At 39.8% G+C, this 16,883-nt stretch overlaps 1 protein-coding gene across 1 annotated transcript in view; it reads right to left on the reverse strand.

The window, feature by feature from the left end:
• Positions 1-16,572, reverse strand: part of LOC136864379 (forkhead box protein J1.2-like) — a 186,412-nt gene extending 169,840 nt beyond the window's left edge. Inside the window, exon 1 of the mRNA XM_067141308.1 lies at positions 16,542-16,572. The gene's annotated coding sequence lies outside the window, so the exon portion shown is untranslated. The remainder of the gene's footprint in view (positions 1-16,541) is intronic.
• Positions 16,573-16,883: the final 311 nt, after the last annotated feature.

Genomic DNA, 16,883 nt, shown 5'->3' on the forward strand with positions numbered 1-16,883 from the left:
CAGTGATATAAGAAAAAATAAAGGTCCAATAATACTGCCTTGAGGAATTCCCCTATTAATTATTACAGGGTCAGATAAAGCTTTTGCCTACTCTAATTCTCTGAGATTTATTTTTTTAGAAAAAAGAGCCCCATTCATTTACTCTCTCGTCACTTTGGTACTCATTTTTGCCAATAGTCTCCCATGATCTACCCTATCAAATGTGCCTTAGAGAGGTCAATCGCGATACAGCCCATTTGACCTCCTGAATCCAGGGTATCTGCTATATCTTGCTGGAATCCTACAAGTTGAGCTTCAGTGGAATAACCTTTCCTAAACCCAATCTGCCTTCTATCAAACTAGTTATTAATTTCGCAAACATGTCTTATATAATAAGAAAGAATGCTTTCCCAAAGCTTACATGCAATGCAAGTCAAACTGACTGGTCTGTAATTTTCAGCTTTATGTCTATCACCCTTTCCTTTCTACACAGGGGATACTATAGCAACTCTCCATTCATTTGGTATAGTTGCTTTATGCAAACAATAATCATATAAGTACTTCAGATATGGTACTTTCCCAAATGTACCGGTACGGAAACGTGTTTCTATTTGATTCTTCGATAAATCCACCCAAATAAACAAGGGCATTTTGCCTAACTCTTCGGGGACTAGTAATTAGCATGTTAATTCTTTAACTGAAATGAAATGGCGTATGGATTTTAGTGTCGGGAGCATCCGAGGACAAGTTCGGCTCGCCAGATGCCGGTCTTTTGATTTGACACCCGTAGGCGTGTGGTAGCGACCCGTAGACCTAGCAGAGTCAAATACAGCTTCCATAGCTTCCACTTATGCCAGGCTCTTCATTCATCTTTTTCATATCCGACCTTCGTTGATCAACTCTTTTCTCTTCTGATCTTTACTTGTTAGGGAATCTTTTCAGAGGAAAGGCCTTCTACTCCAACCCCTCAAGGTGAGGAATGGAAGTTTTTAGTAGGACAGGCCTTTCAAGGTCCTTCCATTCTCTAGTTGATACCTTAATTCTTCCAAGGCTTGGATGATACATATTTTAATATACTGCACTGTTTATCCAGAAAGCTAATCAGATAGCCAGGATAATAATTGCTAAGGCAAGAGAAGAACCAACCAAAGAATGGTCCAAAGACATTGGAACTCCAGAGGTTTGGAAACTATTTCAGAGCGTCACTAAAACAAGACATCGGAAAAGACAGCATTTGGGAGGGATAAATGCTGTGTTACCAGTGGCAAAATTCTCCATGAAAGTGATATAATTAAAAATAGATGGAGGGAATATTTCTCCGAGCTTTTGAATGTAGAAAACAGCAGAGATTACCTTCAAGAAAGTGGCAGGACCAGAAATTACGATTTAAAGAGATGTAACAAGGCAATGAAGGCCACAAAAACAGGAAAAGCAGCAAGACTCGCAAGCATTTCAATCGACCTGGTAAAATCTCCGAGTGATTATGGTGTCGATTGGGCATATGATAGCCTCCAGACAATATGATTGGAAGGAAAGATGCCCAACGAAGAGACATTCAGCATATAAAAGAATAACTACGATATGCTTGACTGTGGTAAGTTCGAGGAATAAATCTTACTGAACATCTATTGACCGTATTTGAAAAATCTTGGATGACAGACTAAGAAGAATACTGAATATAACCGAATTCTAGTATGGGTTTTTGAAACAGTGCGACTAATCCTTTATTTTTGTTCGACAACTTCAAGATAAGATACTGAAAAGAAATAAAAGTCTGTATTATGCCTTCATGAATTTGGAAAATACATATGAAAAGATGGGCAATTTGATAAACGAAATGTATGACAGCTCTTTAACATCAATGAACACAACAATAAAGCATTTAGCATCAAAGTAAGCTTATACTAGGTTTCAGCGTACAGTCCGCTTCTATTTGTGACAATGATGGATGACATCAGTGAGAAAATCAGAGATGATGGCCGATGGGAGCTCCTTTCTGCAGATGATTTAGTAATTACAGCAGACAATGAAGATGATCAACTACAGAGAGTCTGTCAGTGTCAAGAAGGAGTGGAACGAAATGGTCTTAAGATCAATACAAAGAAGAGAGAAGTATTGCTTAGCAGCAAACAAAATAGCCTATTTCTCTGAGGGACAGGCTTCGAAATGTACGAAATGAAAAAAGAGCTGGAGTGGCAAGTATTCGTGAAGTCAACAGTGAAGGAAGTTTGAAGCGGTCAGGCACGTCATGCGAAGAGGTGAGGAAGAGCCTCTCAAGAAAGCATGGAAAATGCCAGCGGAAGAAAGAGATCCAGAGGAGGAGAGAGAAAAAGGTGGGGAGTTGTAGTTGAGAAGGACTTCGTGAACAAAGGACTGGCGAAAGAGGAGACCGTAGACCGAAAAAAGTGGAGGAAACTTATTAAAGTAGTCGACTCCCAATGTTGGGAAAAAATGGTAAAGAAGAAGACGGTATATTAAGAAGTAGTTTCATGTGGTATGTTAGTAAGATCTGTTCCTGTGTGTTCCCCATGGTTAATGTACTATGTAGAGTTGTAGAAAATGAGTTATGACATGGAAATAAAGCTTCTACGGACCCATGTCCATGCAACATATTTTCTTCTTCCCTGCGTGAGGAATGTGTCCTGAAGTTTGGCCATACTTTATTGTTAAATTCTGTATGTTACCGGCAATGAAAACCGGCATACTATGGAATGGATAGAAACTGTATAGAACGCCAACGGAGAAGTATGAGATTCTAGTTTTTTCCTCACATAATCCCTACGCATGGGTATAGAACGACAAAATCAAAGCAGGTAAAAGTGCTATAAGGTAAGACATGATTTAAGAGCTACTGTACGACAGGGAAGAGAGGTGGTTGTGATCATTATTTTAAAAGGAAGTACAACTGGGCAACCATCCTTTCTTAGTATTAATCAGAAAGAAAAGGGGAGGAGGTCCGACACCTCGAAGAATGAAGGTCTCGGGAAAAGGAGAAGGTCCACGAAGGGCGTGAAAATAAAAGACTCTCGATCTCAACCCTTTCATTTCTACGTAACTGTTACACCCTATACCTATTCTAATCAGCTTGTCATATTCATGCCTTGGTCTACCCTTACCATTCTTACTGCCTACACTTCTCTCAGAAACTCAGAAATCCTGGGTATCTTAGAACATGTCTTATCATTCTATCTCTTCTTCTCGTCAAATTTATCCAAATCGTCCTTCTCTCACCAATTCGATTCAGTACTTTTTCATTCGTGATTCGATCCACCCATCTCATCTTCAGCATTCTTCTGTAAAACCACATTTCACAAGCTTCTACTCTCTTCTTTTTTGCTAGTGCCACTTATTTCCCCCTCCCTCTTGCAACAGATAGGTCAATAGATAGGCGTTTAAAATAGATTCTGATTATTCATGCACGTTCGATTATTAGTATTTCCAAAACAACTCTTGAAATACTTCAAAATTTTTGAGGATTTTTGCATCATTAGTAGGTCAACTTTTAAAACTGTCTTTCAAATAGGTTTTGAAGATTACGGTTCACCATTTTGTTATTAACTGCCCAGAACAAGGACTTTTCTTCTCTGTGAAAAATGACTTCTTTCTATTTCATACTTTCATAGCTTTTACCATTCGTTACAATACTGTAGCCTATATACTATGCCTAGGAGAAGTGTAAAAGTTATCGAAGGAAAAGAGAATTTTAAACATTGCCAAACTTCGTCGAGTATTATTTAAAATTTCTATGTATTCTATACAACGCATGTTCTTTAAAAATATGTATTTTGCAGGTAACATATACATTTATCGTGACAGTCTCCTGACGATTACAGTAAAACACCTGCTCGTCTCTCGCTGGCCTTCTAACCCCAACTTGGCAGGTTCGATCCTGGCTCAGTCCGGTGGTATTTGAAGGTGCTCAAATACGACAGCCTCATGTCGGTAGATTTACTGACACGTAAAAGAACTCCTGCGGGACTAAATTCCGGCACCTCGGCGTCTCCGAAGACCGTAAAAAAGTAGTTAGTGGGACGTAAAGCAAATAACGTTGTCATTATTATTATTCCTGCTCGTCTCTAGGTTGGTCGTACGGTCTAAGGGTAGTGAGCCTGCCTTAGCGTTACCATATTCTGGAACCCCAAAATGAGGACACCCTCAACGGGATTGATTAACATGCTCGTAGGATTGCCGAATGAAACATTATTAGTTCAATGTTATGTTGTCAGATAGCTGTATTTACATAAGAAACAAATACAATATTTAACACTGGACTGAATCTTTTTTAATAGCTCCCTTTTACAGAATCAACAGTCAGTCTATTTCTCTCCTTTGACCACTGTCTGTATTGAGGAGGACAAACTCTCACCACGAGCATTATGGGCTGGCACTGCAAAGGAGAACTGCGCAGTTTTAAGTAATTCAATAAATTGTTCTTCAATATTACACGACTCATTTTAAGTTCCCTGGACAATTTCTTCTCGCTTGGTTCGTATGTTTCATCATATGTGACTTTGATTTTTTTTTTTTAATTTGAAAATTGATCAAACCACTTTTCATCATCAATTTCAATATTTTTATCCAACAAAAATTTCGCTATCGCAGCTATCTCTAGTTAGCTAAAAGTATCGATATATCGATTTTACGCAATGTAAATGTTTTACTAGCATAAAATATCGACTGTAAGTGAATAACAAACGGTGCAGTTCAATAATCGATATAAAAATATGTAACTTTTTTTTTTGCTAGTTGCTTTACATCGCACCGACACTGATAGGTCTTATGGCGACGATGGGATAGGAAAGGGCTAGGAGTGGAAAGGAAGCGGCCGTGGCCTTAAATAAGGTACAGCCCCAGCATTTGCCTGATGTGAAAATAGGAAACCACGGAAAACAATTTACAGGGCTGCCGATAGTGGGGTTCGAACCTACTATCTCCCGAATACTAGATACTGGCCGCACTTAAGCGACTGCAGCTATCGAGCTCGGTATGTAACTTGTTGACGATGCGAGATGAAAACAAAAATCAAACGATCGTAAAAATGTACGCGGACGCTACATTATACGTCGAAAATACGGACACGACCGCATAAATGCGGACGTATGTTAACCCTAGCCTGCCTCTTACTCAAGAACCAGGGTTCAATTCCTGGCCAAGTTAGCTTTCTTTATTTACCTGGATTTGAGGGCTCGTTCGATGTCCACTTAGCTTAAGTGAGAAATATTTTAGGAATTATCTGTCGATGAGATTGAAGCTCCGGTCAGAAATCATAACGTCTGACCACGCGTCACCTAGTAATCTGCAGGCTTTCCGGTTGAGCGGAGGTTGCTTGTCAGGTAAGGCCCGTCAGGGCTGTAGCACCATGGTGTTTGGTTTCTTTTTGTCTATAAATAGCATATGACCTGACGTACATTTTTTTTAAATCCATTATTTTAGATATATATATATATATATATATTTCTGCATGGTCTTCATCACGACCATTTAAAAAAAATATTTTCTTACTTATGAAAACTTTGTTCGTAGCTGAGACTGTAATATTTTACCAAATTTGCATGTGTCTTCCTTTTGCTCACTGATCGTAGTTCATTTCTTTTGAAATAATTGTACAACATTCGCTTTGTTACTAGGTTGGTCTTTATTTATATTATATTTTGAAAACTGTGGTTTCATTCCTTGTATTAGCGTTTTGTGATACCTTAACGAAAGGAAGAATATATATGCTAGGGATTGAAAATACTGTATTTGTTAGATCAGTTTTGGAGTTGTCCTATCACCTTTTCCTTTAATTGAACCGTTGGGTACTCTTAGGGCCGTTTTCCCCAAATGAGTTTAAACTAGGTTTATTTTAATCTGGTTTAAGTCTGAGTTTAAACTAACATTCATTTTCCCCATATTGGTTTAAACTTTGTATCAAGTTTAAACCTGGCTCAGAGTTAAACCTTCTATATTGTTGGTTTAAACTGCTGTTTATATTCAACCTTCTTGACATTTTATTAACGTATCTGTGATTTTCCTAATAGAAGGGTTAGTTTTGACTACCAGTACTGCAGCACTTTAATGAAAAACGTACTAAAATTATAACCTAGCATTAGCATTAGAAAAATGGGAGAATTTATTGAAGTCTTTGGTTAAATAGGAAATAATTTTGATGTGCAAGAGAGGTTAAGAAGCCGCGTTCCAACAAAAGTTTACAATCTTGGAAAATCGGATGTAACGGAGTTCTTTGATGGATTTATAATTCATAAGCGAACAGCAAGGATTGTCTAGTATCGAAGAAGGATTCATTTAAAACGTCAACTGCACGAAATAATGCTATTTCGCTAGAAGCAATGATTCTGGTTGCTTTAAGATATGATGCAGCAGGCATTTTTTTCATTAACAACGGGGACCACAGACCTTAAATTGCAGTCTCCTTATAATATTATATACTGTAAAATACTGTTCGTGGTATGAATACTTTAATACGTGCGCTCTTCATGCGGCACCTGGTGGCTGTGGTCGCTAAAGCGTGAAGTCAGCATCGTCCGAATCGGTGACAAGACGGTTCGAATCTAATTTCTCGAAAATATTTTTACCATCAGAATGTTGACCGACACGGTAGGAGAGGCGGTGGTATACAATTTCTAATCGCTAGATTATGTATTTATAGGATCAGAAAAACAATAAAGTATTTCATGCTTGCTAGTAAACTTGTAATAGAATAGGTTATAGTTAAGAATGTTTCATCGTATCTATTGCCAGCATACCAGCAATAGAAATATTAATGCTATAGGGAGAAGAGTATTATGCATACAGTACGACATATCGCGAACTTGGTTATGTTATAAACGAATATGGAATCAAGTAATACATCTCCAAATAATACATCCTCAGTGGTCTGTCTGCTGGATCCAAGGTTTGTGAGATTGATCCCGGCCGAGGGCGATGGATTTTGATAGGAGATAGATCCCGAGCATGCTTGGAATTTGTTTACTTGAAATTCACATAAATGTTGATTTTCGGAGGAAAGGAATACCGTAGGCCTATTGCTGAAAGACCAGGATTTTAATATTTCAACGTTCCCGTGTGTTCCGTAAGACAATACAGACATCAAAAGACACGTATTAGGCCCACGGTACTTGTTTATGGTAAAGCATGACAGAGAAAAATAAGAAATAAAAGTGCGTTCCAATAAATTGTAGACAGCAATGGGTAGAATTATATGAGACAACACTTCGCACAAATGTAAACAATTTATTTATCAGTAAAGCTAATATCCCGCCGAATTTGTTCTTTATTCACTACGTACGATAGCATTAATTCGCCACAAACAGCTGATATTATTACAAAAATGTCGGTCATTGAATTACTTGGCTCTGATTGGCCAATTCCAATCGACCATGCCTTCGACTATTCCTTCAGTGCAGCCAACGTTAGCGCCAACGACAGCTCGCCCGTTTAAACTAAACGAGTGTCAGAAATTGGTGGAGAAAATGGACGCAACTTTAAACTAGGTACTAAAGTTAAACGGGTTTAATTTATACCAGGTTTAACTCGATTTGGAGAAAATGGCCCTTAGTCTACTTTCCTGCGCTTCTCTCGGGTTACCGCTCAGCCACCTTCGCCACACTCTCACACTTCGGGGCAAACGCGTGATTTATGATGTTACTGTGTGTGCATATTGTTTTCTGTTTCAGGTATGGGTTATGACTTACTGTACAACCGTAATTCACAGCTTTGAGGGACATGTTGGAGGATATTTCTTGAAGAACAGGTATTGCATGTTAAAAATGACAATAGTCCACCTCTGTGGTGTAGTGGTTAGTGTGATTAGCTGCCACCCCCGGAGGCCCGGTTTCGATTCCCAGCTCTGCCACGAGGGCTGGAACGGGGTCCACTCAGCCTCGGGATGTCATCTGAGTAGAGGTGGGTTCGATTCCCACCTCAGCCATCCTCGAAGTGGTTTTCCATGGTTTCTCACTTCTCCAGGCAAATGCCGGGATTGTACTTAACTTAAGGCCACGGTCGCTTCCTTCCCTCTTCCTTGTCTATCCTTCTCATCTTTCCATCCCTAGCAAGGCCCCTGTTCAGCATAGCAGATGAGGCCGCCAGGACCAGGTAGTGGTCATTCTGCCCAGTTATATCCCCCGACCAAATGTTTCACGCTCCAGGACACTGCCCTTGAGGTGGTAGAGGTGGGATCCCTCGCTGAATCCGAGGGAAAAACCAACTCTGGAGGGTAAACAGATTAAGAAAGAAAGAAGAAAAATTACAATAAACCCTTTTTCCACAGTATTACCAACCTTTAACAAGAAATTGTAGGGAGCTGCCTGGCTGAGGCGGTAAAGGCGTGCTCGGTTCGCCCGGAAAGACGTGGGTTCGAATCCCCGTCAGGAAGTCGTAACATTTAAGAAACGAGATTTCCACTTCCGGAGGTGCATATGGCCTGAGGTTCACTCAGTCTACACCAAAAATGAGTACCAGGTTAATTCCTGGGGGCAAAGGCGGCCGGGAGTATAGCCAACCACTCTACCCCATCACGTGCCGAGGTTAACAATGGTGGAAGCCTTTACTTTCCACTCCTCCGAGGGCCTTCATGGCCTATACGGAGGTGACTTTGCTTTGCTTTGTTTAACAAGAAATTGTATTAATAGTGTTCCATCCAATCATTTATGTCTTTCGATAGATTCATTGAAGTGTTAATGACACGGCCGAAGCCATTTTTACCCAGTATTTTTGTCCAGTTTTCTGTACAGTAAGCTACCGTTGAGTTAATAAAATTGATTTATTTTTTCTGTTTTAAAGACTTTCCGGCTAATTATTTTGCTAAGGTTAAGAGATAAAGCAAGACCATCTCCAATATGTAGATGACCGAGCTCGATAGCTGCAGTCGCTTAAGTGCGGCCAGTATCCAGTATTCGGGAGATAGTGGGTTCGAACCCCTCTGTCGGCAGCCCTGAAGATGGTTTTCCGTGGTTTCCCATTTTCACACCAGGCAAATGCTGGGGCTGTACCTTGATTAAGGCCACGGCCGCTTCCTTCCCATTCCTAGGCCTTCCCTGACCCATCGTCGCCATAAGACCTATCTGTGTCGGTGCGACGTAAAACAAATAGCAAAAAAATAAAATAAAATAATAATGTAGATGATTTTGGTTAAAGCCAAGCTCGCCTCGTGGCCATGATTGTTAAGGCGTCAAGTCCATGTCTGACACCGTGGTTAGCCGGTTCGAGTCCAGTTAGTGGAAAACATTTTCACCATCAGACTGTTGACCGGAAGGGTAGGAGAGGTGGTGATATGCAATTTATAATCACTAAATTGCGTATCGAAAGCCCGGATTCGATTCCAAAAGTGCAGTCGCTTAAGTACGGCCAGTATCCAGTATTCGGGAGATAGTGGGTTCGAACCCCACTGTCGGCAGACCTAAAGATGATTTTCCGTGGTTTCCCATTTTCACACCAGGCAAATGCTGGGGCTGTACCTTAATTAAGGCCATGGCCGCTTTCTTCCCATTCCTAGCCCTTTCCTGTCCCATCGTCGCCATAAGATCTATCTGTGTCGGTGCGACGTAAAGCAACTTGCAGTTCCAAAAGTGGTGGTGATTATTGTTTTAAGAGGAAGTATAACTAGGCAACCATCCTCTATATAATACTAATCAGAGGGAAAAAAATGGAAGGGATCCGACACTTCGAAAAATGAAAATATCGGTCAAAAGAGGACAAGGGCCACGGAGGGCGTGAAAATAAAAGACTCTGTAGCCCTCGCAAACCTAATAGCGTCGGGGCCGGAAAAGAACACGAGTTGACCAAGAGAGATCGGATAGAATAGATGAAAGTGAGGAGCCTGGCACAAGTAAGTGGAAGCAAATTCAGGACTCAGCTAAGGACCCCGTGGTCGTCAACGCACTCTCCAAAGTTCAGAGCCCCTGGGGTCCCTTTTAGTCGCCTCTTACGACAGGCAGGGGATACCGTGGATGTTGTTCTATCGGTCCCACCCACAGGGGGATCAATTACAAAACCTCTCCGCAGTGTTCGCATTGAGTGAGAGCATATGACGCTGTTAATTGTGAACCATCCGTCGGATGGAGACGTTAAACCTTGAGCAGACCCGTTGGTGATCTTCGACAGGAGTAGGCTATGTGCCGACATCGGGTTTCACCCTCTCCTTACATCATCATTATCATCATCATCATCACATCCCACATCCAGACGCATAGATTGCACATAGACGTCTAATATTAAGATTTGGACCAGACGAGCCGAACATATCCTCGGACACTCCCGGCACAGATATTTAATTTACACTTTGGTACGAAAATGCCAAATAGGAACTATTTCAAAGAAAATTAATGGTTTATTGTTGGCACTAAATATAGAACTCCTAAAACGTATCTTACACATACCCCATTATGCTGATAAACATACAAGGAACATTCAGGCCACACATAACCAATCAACTGGTTATTTTCTAGTGATCTGAGAATAGCATTACAGGCTTATCCAAACGTTGACAGAATTTTGATACACCTTCATTCCAGTTTCCAAATAAGTTCAATGGCTTTGGAAAAACCGCAATCGTTAAAGATGAGATGTAAGAGTCCAACAAAAGTGGCAATGGATATCATATAGGCGAACAAATGTGCTATTTTTGGAATTAGGTTGCCAAATGTATGAGGCTGGATGTAATCTTTTACCACATTCTCTATTCCCCAGTGATTGTGCATGACTAGGCACGTTACTGCTACGCAGTCGAGAATGCAATCCTGAAAGTAGACAGTAGCTGGCAGTAGGCCGAGCATTCCTGCAGCTAAAAGGCGCTGGAAAGTCCAAAGTCTGACGTTACTTTTCTCCTCCTCCTCCTCCTCCTCACATTCTTCCGTCACTGGCCCGGTGTTACTTGCAAAAGCTTTCACGTGTTCAAGACAGACTGAGGTTGGTTTCGATGTAATCACAGACAGCCTGTGCGACTGCAATTTTAAACAACTAGTAACAACTGCAGACCTTATCGGTAGGGAACCAATTAAATTATATTTACAAGAGTTCTTCAGTATTTTTGTTGTGCCACGAAATATCAGCGTGCTAAGCGCCATAATTTTAACCCTTATTCCTGAATTCCTTGACTGATTGGTCTTCTTCTTCTTCTTCTTCTTCGTCGCTGAAGTTTAAGAATAGTCACGGAGATTACTTAATCGGATATTTCCATAGAATAAAGATACAGAGAAACTGTTTGGGTTTACTGAGCTGGTATAGATATTGAACTCATAAATCACGAGTATGATTCCTTCAGATGTATGACAAGTCTCAACTTAACCTTCCTTATAGCTAAAATATAATCAAAAAGCCATATTTTAACATGTAAGAACATTTTATTTATCGCTACAGTTATGACGGACACATTACGCGTACCGGTACATGACTAACGAATGAAATCGGCTGAGATAAGACCAGCTTCCACTCGCCTTTCAGAAGATAATGTGCAGTATAACTGGATTTCTTCCCACGTATTAAAAAATGAACCGTAGCCTGAATCCGCCCGCCATATTAATGGACGTATCCGCAAGGAGGTGACAATATACAACAACACAATCTATACTAAAGAGAGGGTGCGAATTTTGAGGGTTTGTTTATATCTGGTGGGTAATCTCAGAAACTACTGGATCGATTCTAAAAATTATTTTACTAATGTAAACATACATTATCCCTGAGGGACATGGGCTATATTTTATGTTCAAAACAATTCTAAGGGGAGGGGCGACGGGGGATATATAAAAGTAATAGGCTAATATAGGTGAAATATCGAAGTTGTCGTACAAGGACGAGACAACGCTCATTTTAAGCCCCTTGACCGGGCCCTAAAACCATGTTCTAAGGCCCTAAAACCAACCGTTATGGAGATATTGGCACCACACTGCCCCTGCTCTAGAAATCGGATAAATAAATGAACTGCCGTAACCATGGCAACGTCAGCTCCAGGATTCCACAGCAGCGAGATTATCCATGTACGTTTGGGCATAGCTGGCAACCAAAATTGGTACACATAATCCCTGAGGTACATTGGCTGTACTTTATTTTCAAAACAATTCGATAGGAGGGGGGGGGGGGGGCGAAGGGTTAAGGTATAAAAATAATAGGCTAACATAGACGAAATATCTAATTTGTCGTGCAAGGACAAGACAAAGCTCATTTTAAGTCTCTTGACGCAAAGAACAAAACTCTGTAAACCCTATGGGCCCGAAAACCATGTTTTCAAGACCTAAAACCAACCGTTATGGATATGGAGGATACTTATATCTAAAAAAAAAACTAAGAATGTTACAGACATGAAAACGGGTATTTGGAATCTCCTTTAAAAATAATAAAACACTTTATGAAGATCACACTACCCCTGCTCTAGGAATCGGATAAAGAAATGAACTGCCGCAACCATGGCAGTGTCAGCTCCAGAATTCTACAGCAGCGAAATTATGCCTGCATGTTTGGGCACAGCTGCCAACCAAAATTGGTACACATAATCCCTGAGCATATCTACATTACATCTCAAAAACTTAACATCTTACAGATGTGAAAATTGGTATTTTTAACATTTTAAAAATAAAAATAGGTACTCTTTTGTTTTTTGGAAAACCACCCAAGGGACTGGAAAGGGGGTTGAATTATTTTTATTAGGATACTGATATCTCAAAAACTGAAGATTTTAAAGACGTGAAAATTAATATTTGGAGCCTCCTTTAAAAAGAAAGAAATACGTATTCTTTTGTTTTCAGAAAAGAGGATGAAATGATTGAAACATTAGTTGAATTATTTCTATGAGCTTACTTACATCTAAAAAAACTAAGGATGTTACAGGCGTGAAAACGGGTATTTGGAATCTCCTTTAAAAATAAAAAACACGATTTTTTTTAATGGGGGAAATCAACTTTGGGTGGGGGTGAGAAATAGGAGTTGAAGTAAGGTACACTGGGGTAAGTGGAACCGCATATTTATATAGTTGACATTCTATTTGCGAGTGTACATTGATTTGCCATTCAATGTTATTAACATTCTATATACTGGTTCAGAAAAAGATGCTCTAAGTACATATGAATTAAAATTAAGACATATTTTAATGGTTTCCATTCTGGAATGCAGAACATAAATCTTGGTCAGCGTTTACACTTGCCCCGATGATTGAGGACAGTGGAACCCAAGGCCTATTAATGTATCACATATCACAGAAATATCATTGGGGTAAGTGGAAATAATTCAGTGTGACATACAATACTAATAGAAATGTAATTTCTCCTTAATTTTCATACATTTCATATATTTAACCAACATTATAAGAATCAAATGAGATATCAAATTTGAATGTGCCTCGCTTCTCAAATGCTGGAGGTTGTAGATATTGAAAATTTTCTTCAGGTTGAATTATACTCTTGTCCTCAATGTTGGGCCAATGAAATGTTGATATTGAGCGAATTCTTCGAGCAAATTTCACTTCCAGACATGGCTCCTTTTCCGTCAGCTGTCCAATATACATTTTGATTTTTTTCTTATGACATAATTTTGTAAGAATCCAATCGCCCACCTGCGTTGTTGATAAATCTCTCTGCATTACATTTGTGAAGTTATGTTCTTCATCCATTTCTTTGATCTCGTCTTCCAGTTCAAAATCATCCAAGTCATTTGTGCATTCTTCAGAATTATCTTCATCACTACTTCCCTCATGATTCACTGTTGTCTTTTTGGGTTTCTTCACTTGCTTTTCAGATTTTATCCTTTCACTTTCTTTCAGGTTTAGAAATGCCTCCTCTGATGGATTCCCATTAGGTTCCACTTCCCCCAGTGACAATTTAAATCGGGGCAAGAGGAACCTATATTGACTTCACTCATAGTAACCAAATTTCATCTACCACACTATTACAGCCTGTTAAGATATTATTTAACACATACTTACTGATTTAACCTTAACCAAATCTGTACACTTCTTGCCGTAGCAATCGTAAAACCATATGTCGCGCTAGCTCACACTAGGAGTGTAAATGACGCACATGCAAAGAGTAGTGTATTACAGCTTTACTGCCGAGAGTTTTGGGTATGTAGCAATTCCCGCATGTTATCAAAAGTAGCAAGATGAAATTCTCGCAAGTAGCGCCACTTCATATATATTCTTCATGTGACGATAGCCATGGGTTCCACTTCCACCGAATTTACACTTACCCCCAAGGTAGTTAGAGTAAGAGGTAGGGATCACGCGCAGGTCTCCCAACCACGCTTAGCCGTCGGTGACATCAACGTGAACCCTCAGCGCCTTGTCTTCTGTATGAGGTAGACTAATACACAGCTGCAAACTATTCTGTTTTAGCCACAAATTTGAGATAAGAGAACATTGATATTTTAACATCACCTCGGAAAAGGCATTCCACTTCATTACAGTAGAGTAATAATAGATCAAATACAATGTGAATCTAGCAGCGTTTCTGAAGTATTTCGATCTGTATAAAAGTTTGTAACAACGCTAAGACTGTGATCGCAGTGGAATGGCCATTCCATATGTTCATGTTCTCAACACGTATGATAACAATAACAAGGGGCTGTAATTGTTATAGACTCGAACATTAAATCTTGATGACTGCAAGAAATATGTCCGTTGTTACACTGTCAACAACACAAACAGCAAATGTTACGAAAATGTCCACAACACAAACAATACAGTAAATGTTTTCCTCCAAGTGCCAGAAACTGACAAATTCCACGTTAACATTAGATAGGCCATATAAACTAATGAGCCTGTATATTAACATTCTTAGCACTGGTTTCATATACAAAGGATAATGCTGATATATATATATATATAAAAGAATATCAAACACACTTATCCATAGCATCAGCGGAATTTCTTTGCTTTTCTTCTTTCTTTATCGGTATTGTATTAACTGAAACTCGGTCTCTTGAATGTCTTACTTTTGTTTAAAGCGTCCATTCGAATAAAAGAGCGGTTTCTCACGAAGCAACTTGCAAGCCCATACATTTCGGGGAATTTCTTCTTGAGGATATCCGTAAGGTTTGTGATGATGTTAGAACCCTCTTTCAGTTCTTTCCCGTGGTAAAATTGAAACTACCGAGCTCGATAGCTGCAGTCGCTTAAGTGCGGCTAGTATCCAGTATTCGGGAGATAGTGGGTTGAAACCCCACTGTCGGCAGCCCTGAAGATGGTTTTCCGTGGTTTTCCATTTTCACACCAAGCCAATGCTGGGACTGTACCTTAATTAAGGCCACGGACACTTCATTCCCACCCCTAGCCCTTCCCTGTCCCATCGTCGCCAGAAGACCTATCTGTGTCGGTGCGACGTAAATCAACTTGCAAAAAAAAAAAAAAAAATAGAAATAAGAACTCTTTTTGAAATCTAATTTCCACCCCTTGTAGTTTGACCTCTTTTCTCCCCGTAATTGCTTTCTATATCGAGGTTCTTCTTCTTTACCCTAAAAGCTATGTAGCCCGTGAAGTTTTCAAGCAGCTCATCACGATCCTCGGTTTCGCGATTGTCCTCGAGCTCTTTTACTAGCTCTTCAAAGGCTTTAACGAACCCTTGCTCATCCTCCGGTAAAGAACAGGATGTTGTGGGCTCAACGCTGGCCTTAGACTGGCACACGATATCCGAGTTTTGATCGAGTTCATCAGTAGCATGTAATATATTTGGGCGTAATGTTTCATAATCTTCCGGAGAATAGTTGGAATTTCTTATCGCCTGGGAAGCATTGAGGCTGAGAAACAATGATTTCACCTTTTGCGTCACAGCTGTCGGAAGAGGATGGTCATAAAGCCTTCCGAACCCTCGAAGCTGATAAGGATAGCTTTCGATGTCGTCTTGATTACTTCTGTCACCATTTATTTAGGTCTGTGGCTTTAGGGAGTACATGAAAGTGTATGTTTCGTTCCTTTGCGTGCCTGCAATGGCAGGTCTTTTGATTTGACTCCCGCAGGCTACCTGCGCGTCGTGATGAGGATGGAATGATGATGAAGACGACACATACACCCAGCCCCCGTGCCAGAGAAATTCCCGACACTGCCGGGAATCGAACCCGGGACCCCTGTGACCAAAGGCCAGCACGCTAACCATCTAGCCATGGAGCCGGACTCTCAACTATGATAATGAAATACAAAAGAACGTTGTCTGTCATATTATCAAGACGTATGCGTCGGTAGTAGCTACAGTATTATAAATAGTTCGTTAATGATAAATGCATTTTAAGATTATTCGTATTGCAATATTTAGCTGGATGACTGTTCAAGTTTAATACACAGCGGTAATATAATTTAAAATCTTAGATTTCTTTGTTAGTGGGTTAACGTCGCACTAACACATAGAAGGTTTTCGGCGACACAGGGATAGGACAGGTCTAGGATTAAGAAGGTAGCAGTCTTGGCCACATTAAGGTATAGCCTATTGTATTTGTAGGTATTGCCTATTGTGAAAATAGGAAAGCACGGAAATCCATCTTCAGGGCTGCCGACGGTGGTGCGAGGGGACAGGTAAGAGAACCGAACCACGCAGCTAACTTACTTGATTCATTTATATATATATATATGACTGATTATACAGTACCTTATTTGATATGATCACCACCATGCACTGATAATAATGTGAAAAATCACATATATGCGTTGTCCATTGTGGCAGCTCATATGTTTGAGAAGTCTGAAAATAAATAAATAAATAAATAAATAAATAAATAAATAAATAAATAAATAAATAAATAAATAAATAAATAAATAAATAAATAAATAAGCTATTAACTGCATCTGAAATGAATAAGCCAATTACTTTTGTTTGAATGAGTATCGGCTATGCAACATTACTGAAACGATGAAAATGAAATGAAGAAAAAGAAATGTGCTCCGAAATGTCTAAGACAAAAAATGCATTTGTAACAGCTGGATGTTGTTA

Source organism: Anabrus simplex, chromosome 1 (assembly GCF_040414725.1).
Source record: "Anabrus simplex isolate iqAnaSimp1 chromosome 1, ASM4041472v1, whole genome shotgun sequence".
In the NCBI taxonomy this organism is placed as follows: domain Eukaryota; kingdom Metazoa; phylum Arthropoda; class Insecta; order Orthoptera; family Tettigoniidae; genus Anabrus; species Anabrus simplex.